Source organism: Helianthus annuus, chromosome 3 (genome assembly GCF_002127325.2).
Source record: "Helianthus annuus cultivar XRQ/B chromosome 3, HanXRQr2.0-SUNRISE, whole genome shotgun sequence".
NCBI lineage: Eukaryota > Viridiplantae > Streptophyta > Magnoliopsida > Asterales > Asteraceae > Helianthus > Helianthus annuus.
The window spans coordinates 100,943,596-100,953,784 of NC_035435.2; positions in this window are offsets into that span (position 1 = coordinate 100,943,596).

Genomic DNA, 10,189 nt, shown 5'->3' on the forward strand with positions numbered 1-10,189 from the left:
CAACCCAAACATCTGAATCTGCGCCTTCCACCAAGAAAGCGCGCTTCCTTCAAGCGTAGCAGTAGCAAACTTCACCCAGTTCGCAGGGGGACACTCGCAAACAGCAAAAACAGCTTCAATTTTCTCAATCCAATGCAGAAGACCTATGGCACCCTCAGTGCCGTTGAAAGGGAGAGGCTTGCAATCCATGAAAGTTTTGAAAGTACACACTGGTGGTTGCGCAGGTGCATGCTGACCTGTTCGTGAGAAGCGAAGCGTATAGGTTTAGAGGCGAAAAGTCGATGTGGCGGTAGGATCTATACATCCTAAAACAACGAGCTTACCTAAAGGGTGAGCTGCAAAAGCCGCAGCCACTGTGTTGAGCAGGTTAGTGAACTGAGCCTGCGTCATGTTAATGTTTCCTCTTCCGCGTCCACTCATTGTCTTCATAACCAGAAAACACAGTATGAGTGTGATGTCGTAGTGTAGCGAGAATGAGATAGAAGAGAGAGGTGTATCTATCTAGTTTAGGCACACTAGTACGTATAGCATACAGGAAACATAAAGCAGATAAGTAAACACTGGTCCGAGCTATGAGGTCAAATGTGTCGAGCCTTGCACTTGGAGTGTAGTGTCGTTACGAGTCACGGGTTATAGTCTGGTTTTCTCCAAAAAGATTTTCCCCTTTTTTTAAAACCAAGTTCACTATAACCAATGGCTCTGATACCAATCTGTCACACCCCCAAAATCCACCTGCGGATAACACCCGCTTCGAGGGCGTGACTGACCAGGATCCAGCCACCAATTATACCGAATACCTAAGTTGATAACAAAAGTAATACTTACTATTCATAAGCTTAGCAAATATTAAGTTCAGGGTTTAAAGTTTTAAGTTCAAAGCAGTAATAAGTAGCGGAAGCATAAGTAAGGTAGTTTAAAACAAAGTTCATGATTCAAAATGAGGTAACACCCAACACAAGGGTGAACAGACACTACACGTTCCCAAGCTGCAAGCTCCTTCGTCACTGGTTACCTGCAAAGCATGCAGTAAGGGGTCAACAATAATGCTGAGTGAGTCCACTAGTTGTCCAGTTTTAATTACCAAAAACTTTGTTTCACCGGTTAATTTATCCGTTTATACATGCCCTGGGGAGCTACCCCAAAAGTTAGCGACTAAACTGTTTTTCCAATGCCGAAAACTAGGTAACCGTTGCGTATCCGCAGGATGCCCCGATGTCAATGTTCTATCATCATTGACGGATTTCTGAGTACATTAGTTCACGACCGTCCCAAACCAGGGCACGGTGTGAGGCTGGTAAACACCTAAATAGCGCTATCAACTAATAACCCGCTCGCCTAACCCGGCGACTAATCGGTATTTGTAGTAGGGACTTGAGTGATAGAGTTTCGTTTAGTGCCGTTAGTTGCAATCCGTATAAACAGTAATTAACCAAAAGGTTTCCCAATACCCGGGAAGGAAAAGTAAGTTTTGTTCCCAATAACTAGGGAAGGTATGTAAATGGTATCCCCTTTTACCAGGGGATAGGGTTGTTAGTCTCGTGTCCCAAACCACCGGGACGCATGCTTTTAAGTTGTGAACTCACCTTGGGTTGCTCGGTAGGTTTAGGTTACTTGTCAATCACGTTGGTCACCACGTCCTAACATGGTTACCGGTATAGGTCAGGTTCGGTATGCAAGTAATCACGTAAGAACATATACAGACACATAACATGCATACAAGTAATAGTCATGGGGTTATTGGGCCGGCCCTAATAGTAACACAGTCAAACAGAACACAGCAACACATAGTCCATTTAACAGATAGTCCAAGTTAACACAGAATGGCCCAATAACTAAAATGGACAGCCCACTCGCAACTAGCTGGTCTCGAGTCGCAACCAGGTGGTTGCGGCTTGTCACGTTATGGTTGCGAGTCGCAATCGTGGTCTCGAGTTGTCATGTGTTGGTTGCGAGTCGCAACCGTCGTAGTTTCGAGTCGTAATCACGTGGTTTCGACTTGTCATGCTTTGGTTGCGAGTCGCAACGGTGTGGTTTCGAGTCGGAATACTGTGGTTGCGAGTCGTAACGCCGTTGTTGCGAGTCGGAAGCTGTCGTTTTCATGTACACGTGATGATGCAGAAAAGACAGTCCAAATTGTACCGAGAATTCAGACCCAAATCCGGAAACTACCAATAAGATTTCTACAAACACTTTTCCTCATTTGACTAGTAGTGAAAATAGATCAAACTTTGCCTTATTTGAAATCTTCAACCCACATTCAACAAGTTCATCCTATGTTCATAATTTCTAGGGTTTTCATGCCAACATATTCACACATTTTTGGACCGAAAATCACCTATTTCTAACAAGATTAATATGCAAGAACAAGTAAAACATACACTTAGTGGCATTAACATAACTTGGTTGGCCCTAAACATCCTTAAACCATTATTCCATAACCATTTAAGCATGTTAGTAAGTATCATACATAAGGTTTAACACACATAGTCAAAACTTCACAAACTTCCTAAAAATCATGCATAGTATTTCTAGCCAAGCATAATATTTCTAACCAAACATGCATAAAAATCTAGTTCATACAACAATATAAACCCTATGCACATAATAATCACTAACCGGTTGAAAAGGGAAGGAATGAGCCGAAATAAAGGAAGAAGCCGAGGAGATGAAGTGTCCGAGTGATGATCTTGACCGAGTTTCCTTGCCCGAAATCCTTGCTTGAACCGAAAGAGGAAGAAGAGGGGTGTTGTTGTTGGAGGTTACTAGTTGAGAGAGAATAGAAGTGTTGTGGGTTTGTGTGTTGTAACAAATGAGGGAAAGTGAGGAGAAGGTGGGATATATATACATGGGGTGTTTCGGGTTGGGCTTGGGGGTTTCGACCCAAACCGGTTACGGCCCAAAGGCCCACTCGAAACCAAGAGGCCCACTCGCAACCGCCCGGTTGCGAGTCATGGTCTCGGGTCGTGGTTTCGGCTCTCATATAAATATATACATAATACATACATATCACACATATCATGCAAAAATCACGTTTCCATTTAATAATATATATATATACACACAAAATATTACAAGGTGATCGTTCGGAAAAACCTCGAGTGTCACAGTGTTCTCATACATAATTGAAAGGAAAGGTTGCAGTGGTGAAGATTTGTTGATCTAGATTGATTGTATTCCTTAGCCCACGAGCTTCCTAATTGTTCGGGACAACAAGCCTGTTATAAACTTCGTGAAGAAATACATAGCTGCGATACACTTTGGAAACTGTAGCGATGACAGATTCAACATCAGAATTAGGTGGAGATGATGTTGTGCTTATAGTCCAAAAGAAATTATGGCTTACAAGTGAACTATTTTCTATTCTTATATGTGTACAAGTGAAATTGTGGCTTCGCATCAGATTGCGACTTTAGTTTTTTCTCATGATTTACTTGATTTATTTTTTTGATATACATTTACGTGTACAAACTCCTATTTTCTATTCTTATATGTGTATCATTTTAGTTGGATTTAATTTAAATGATTAATCTAAATATGCATACGTTTGATAAGTGATGCAAAAGTAAACATTTTTTTTGGTTTTATCATGCCAATGATAATATAAATTCGCGGGATCTTAGACTAGACAAAGATGGGAATGTAACGAGTAAAACAACAAATGTAGTCTACAAGGAAGTTTTTTCCGGCATTTGAATAGTTTTTTTGTTTTTTTCTTCCAATGTATGCGTTTGTACAAAATATTATATTTCAAAGTAAATAATATGGTTTTGTATGAAGCCGCGCATCGCGCGGGCATTAACCTAGTACTTAAAATAAACTAGATTAAACTAACTAAAATTAGTACTTTTCATCGAATTCCACCAATAGGTGGGGTAAATCTATTCTTCCTAGATGCTCAACGAGATCATGTTTTTAGTCTCCAATGCGTATCTTCATCCATAAGCTCATTTAACATACTGTCATCGAGAGTGGACTCGACTCGAGGATCCCGAATGTGTACCGGTGCTATAGGGTTTCCGTCGTCTTTTAAAATCATGGTATGTAAAATAGTACACGTATACACCACGTACCTAATTTTTTCACACTCCCCATTTTGACATCAAAATACCAAAAGTTCGTTCCACGCTTTTTCTTGACGCCTCGTGTTGCTTCTTGAACTTCTTTTTGTCTAATAGGTGAGGATATGGAAATGATTTGACAAACACGAACCATGTAAGGTAGATTCCATCCACGAGATAGTAACCACGTTTGTATAAGTGGTTGTTAACGTAAAATGGACATTTTGGCGCCATTCCATTTCGTTCAGTATGAAATAATGGAGATTGCTGAAGCACATTGATGTCGTTTTGTGCACCTAGTTGACCGCAAAAAAGCATGCCAAACCCACAAATCTTGAGAGGCCACCGCTTCGAGTATAACTGTAGGGTAACGGTGAACTCCTCTCATATATTAGCCCCGAAACTCTGTGGGACACATTCTCCATACGTAATGGATGCAATCAAGACTACCGACCATACGAGGAAGGTGATGTTTATCCTCATGAGCTTGGTACAAAAGTGCCATGTCGTGACTTGTTAGCCTACGTAAGAACTCAGGAGCGTATATTTTACATACCGTTTCGCAGAAATATTCTAGACACTCGCGGGAAGTCCTTTCGGCCATATGTAAATACCCGTCGTTCTCGTCTGGAGGGTTACCGTTACAAGTTGTTTAATAGCCGATGTAACTTTTTGCAACAGTGTAAAACCCTTCTTCATTCTCGCATCTACGCCGACTTCAAACTACGCGTTATTCGCTTCCACATCGATCACATTTTTTAGAAACAAACGTTTTGACATACGGAACCTATGCCGAAAAATATCTTCGTTGTATTTTAGGTCCTTGACGCCATAAGGGTTTCGTGGCTACTCTCACGATCACGATGAAGAAAATGGTTCTTACTAGATGTGCACCCGCCCCGTTCACCCTGATGGATGAAAAGACAACAAAACATGATTAAATTACAAGTTTTGTCCTTTATGTTAACACCATTTTTAGGCGGTGTCCTTTGGCGCGATAGTTAACAAGTTTTGTACTTAGTGTTTCAAAATCCTACACGTTATGTCTTTTAGCCCTAACCAGTTCATTTTTTTGGTTAAATTTGATTACACAAGGGTATTTTAGTTTTTTTTACCAATTTATTTAAAAAATAAAACAAAATATTTTTAAAAAATATTATTATTATTATATAGCTTTCTCTCTCTACCACACGTTCTCTACTACTCTATCTCTACCACTACCACCTCCCACTAGGGGTGTACAAAAAACTGAATTAACTGAACCATAACCGAATTAACTAACAAAACTGAACCGAAAAAACCAAACCAAATAAAAAACCGGTGGGCCGGTTAATGGTTTTTTTGAAAATCGAAAGTAGTAGGTCGGGTATGGTTATCATTTTTTTCATACCCACCATAACCGAACCGAACCGACATGTGATAAATCTTTGTAGGATTTAGGACTTTTCACCATGTTTTTAATATTTGATGTTTTTTACTGGAGATTTTTAGTACTTATGGGTTTTTCATATCATTTTGTGGTTTTGGTTGAATGTTTATTTGAATTTATAAAATGTATCGTATCACTTTATTTGAATATCCGATAATAATTGGTATTAATATTATAGATTATATGTATTTTTTTAATACTATGTAATATGCTAATATATACAAATATGCAATAACAATTTATTCTATGTTAAAAAAAATTAAGCTATTTTTAGCTAAGCTAAATGCATGGTTAACCACCCATAACTGACCCGCTATAACCATCAAAACCGAATAACCATAACCGATCGGTTATGGTTATCCAATAACCGACATCACGGTTATAGTTATGGTTTTTTGTCAAAACCGACCCAAACCGACCCATGCACACCCCTACCTCCCACCACCACCACCCCTATATCATATGAACCAAAAAGCAGAGCACAATCAGAAAAATATAAATTTCCTATGAAATCAACCGATATTCTAAAATTAAAACCTCATCAAGAATTCCACAAATAAATCATATAAAAATATTCCATGTACCAGAAAAATTGAAAAAAAAAACAAAGCAGTTTAAAAAAAAATGAAAATTTTCCATGTTATAATTCAACATAAACCCCAAAACTTTGATTTCATTGGAGAATCATACAAAGCTTCAAAGAATTTTATTTTCATGTGGATTTAGAATGTTGCAAACAAATGACAAAATCCCAGCAAATATGAACTTAAAAAACATACCACTATTGCAAAATTTCCCCTTTCAAATGTTCAATACTCTACCATATTCTTGAAATCAGTAAAAGAAAATTCCACTAGGAATCATATGAAATCTTTAAGATTTTGATGTGGGTTTAGAAAAATGGCAAAATCCCACCACCACAATCAACCTACCACCACCATATTTCACCCACCGCCGCCCCTAACCCACCACCACGCCTACCCTTCACTCACCACCAGCAGAACCACCCTTCACCCACTAACGTACACCTCTCACCACCGTTAAACGCACCAACACCATCGCACCCACCTCAATCCACCACCCACCACCGCACGCCTCCCACTACCCCTAAACAGGGGCGTAGCTTTCAAGGGGCCGAGAGGGGCGCTCGACCCCCCGAACTTTTCGCTCAGTAGTGTTATGTATGTACGTTTCGTGTAGAATTTTTTAGGTATATACGTTTTCGACCCCCCGGTTTTATAAAAATAAAATTACTTATATAGAATTTTTAGGTTCGGTGACTTCTGACCCCCCAGTAGAAATTTTCAAGCTTCGCCACTGGCCCTAAACCAATCATCACCATCGCACCGATCACCATACACCTCCCACAACCGCTAAACCCACCATCACCATCGCACCCACCATACTCGACCACCCATCACTGTACACCTCCCACCACCGCTAAACCCCACCATAATTGACAACCCATCACTGTACACCTCCTACCACCGCTAAACCCATCATCACCGTCGCACCCACCACAATCCACTACCCACCACCGTGCAGAGGTTTTTAGAGAGGGGGAGAGAAGAGTGCGAAGGTTTTTTAGACAGAGAGAGAAGACTGAGGGGAGAGTTAAAGAGAGAGAGAGGTTTGTTTAATTAAATATCTTTTTATTTTACAAAATAGTCCTTGTATATAAGTTATTTACACAATAACCCATGGAAAGGTGAAAACATAAGAATGCCCTCATGTGCAAGGCACATAACCATACTTAACCAAAAAATCTAACTGGGTTAGGGCTAAAGGGCATAACGTGCAGGATTTTAAAATGTTAAGTACAAAACTTGTCAACTTTCTCACCAAATGACACCGCCTGAAAAAGAACATAAAGGACAAAACCTGTAAATTACTCATAAAACATACATGTAAAAAGTTTTATTTATAATCTTATTATGTTTGATTATAGAAAATTGTTTTCAAAAGAATATAAACACGTGTATTACATTGATAAAAGCTATAAAAATGAATATAGATATTGGCATCATTTTTTTCCGATTGGTATCGCTTTGATTCGTTTCAATACTGGTATCTGGTATAGTTTACGATTCCAAAAAATAGTTTATTAAACCTTCGTATTTCAATAAAGTTTAAATCAGAATGTTATTAAAAATGTATTGGTACCATATATACCAAAACCGGAAATGAGTAAAAACACAAATCGAACACCAGACTGATTATGGTGGTTCGGTAGTTCAGTTTAGTTACAATTCAACTTGATACATTAGTGATACACTCGGTACGTGATGTTTAGAAATAACACATACTTTTTTTATAGATATAATATAAATATGTATTTTAAATTGATTAATTTGGTAAGAATTGGTATTGAATTGTGTTATGCATTAACTTTTAGGTATTCCCTAGTACATCCCATATATGGTTGACCGACAAACTTAACGGACTTAGACTTTTATGGCCCATTCAATGGGGTACGCGGTACGCCCCGTACCTAGATGGTACGGCCATAATGGATGCATGTTTGTCCTAATTTTGCAATACATAAGCTAAGTTTCTACTGCTACCTTGGGGAACGACTTTTGAAGGTTGTAATCGCAAAAAAGGGTTGTCACTGCTACTGAGAGAGAAGAATGAGGCTTAGAAACTTGAAGATTGCATATCTAACGTTCGGTTAGCTTGGATGTTTACTACTTGGTTTGAATTATTTTCAAAACCGTATTAAATACATATTTAATCATGATTGGATATTTGTTTTGTGTTTCTCTCGTGGACGTGTCCTACTAAACTCTTCTGGAGCAGGTTAGTTTAGACGATTCTCCCTTTGAATTGATTGTTAAGATGTTTTTACTTAAAAGTGTGTAGTTTTCGTGAAGTTTTATGTCATAATCTAGTTACGTGTATGACTACATGTTAGTATTGATATTAGAATTGGTGTTTTGTTGAATTTGTCTTTCTATGAAGCTATGCATGCTAAATCTGATTAATTATATGTCTAAGTTATATATCAAACATAAACTTGAGGCTTAAAACATTAACTAATAATAGACAAACCAACAATTCAATTGGTAAAACGTGTGACCTACCTATGGGAATGATCTTGTAGGAGTTGTAATTTACAAGTCGTTGACCCAGTAAGAGCCCAATTAAGAAACCCATAATCACATGTGTTGGTAACTGAACTTGATTCATAAAGTCAGGTTGTTGATGTGTGTATATAGCATCGCTATTTAATTTTGGGAGATTATCCTTAATCGACTCTAGTCTATCTTAGCACTTCACATGTTGTTAATAACAAATCTTATAAGCAATTTTACAAGTAATTTATTTAAAACGATCTTTTCAACTTAGATGATTCGAGTCTAATAGATAATCATTCCCAAATATGTTTACAAACTTTCCAAAATCTCATCATTTGCTTTCTTCTCCAGTTGCTTTAAATTTGCATTTAAAACAAACTTTCTTTTACATCGGTTAAATATTGATATATAATTTAGTATCATGAACTAATGTGTTTACAAACTGAGATACGATATCTTGCAATTGCTATACTACACAACGATGGGTACGCTTGCTTGTACCTGTTTAGTTTAGTGTTTTGGTATTTTACATTTTAAAGCTAAGCTTGTGCACCTAAATATCAGTCTTATTTATTGTTACTATTTGTACATGCCAGTGCATATAAGAAAAAAAACTTTATCTTTAATACAACTTCGTTTTTAATAAAATTTACATCAAAATGTTGGAAAAAATAAATATAATTACATATTAAAATAAAAAAAAAGAGTTAAAGAAAGCAGAGAAAAAAGTCAAATTAAATAATAAATGAAATATTATTAAATAAAAAAATGTTTTTCAGGTTATTGTTCATTAGTGTTGCTGCCGGGTATAAAGAGTAAAATATCATTTTGAGTATCAAAGCTTTGGTGGTTTTAACAACTTGAATCTAAAACCAAAATTTTTAACTGTATCAGTCTGTAAATTTGTAACGCCATCCAATAAGAGTGTTAAATACAATGGTACTTTAGTCATTTTATACCCAGGTATAACTCTTTAATGCATAAGGAACTTACAAAATCTTTTTAAGCATTATATTAATATATATACACACATATTCATTCACACACAAACCTCTTTCTCTTTCTATATTTTCTCTCTCAACTTTATTTCATCTTCACCACCTTACCATCACCATTCCACCACTACCAACGCACCACCATCCCCACTACACCTCCACCACCACACCATCCCCACCTCACCTCACCTCACCACCACTTCGCTACCCCACCAACACAACCACCTACCTCCCTCCACCGCACCATACCCACTACACCTTAACCCCCGCACCACCCGCACCTCACCATCGCCTCACCACCGCCTCACCACCACCCCCACCGCACCATCGGCATCCTTGTTCTTGCTTGAAACCAAATCGAGGGTTTATAGCACGTGGTGGTTAGGATAAACTCGGTACCGAAAATACCGATAGCAAAAATCGCCAAATATGGGTACCGGTACCAGTATTTGTATGTAAAATTCGGTAAAATACCAGTACCGAAAACGCCAAGAATGGTTATCGAAATTTCAGTACGGGAAATTTGATACCGATACCAAGTCCCAAATGCTTATCCCTAGGTGATGGTATATTTGAAGTTTTGAAACCAGATCTATGGTTAAGAATTTAAGGATAAATTAGATGGTGGCG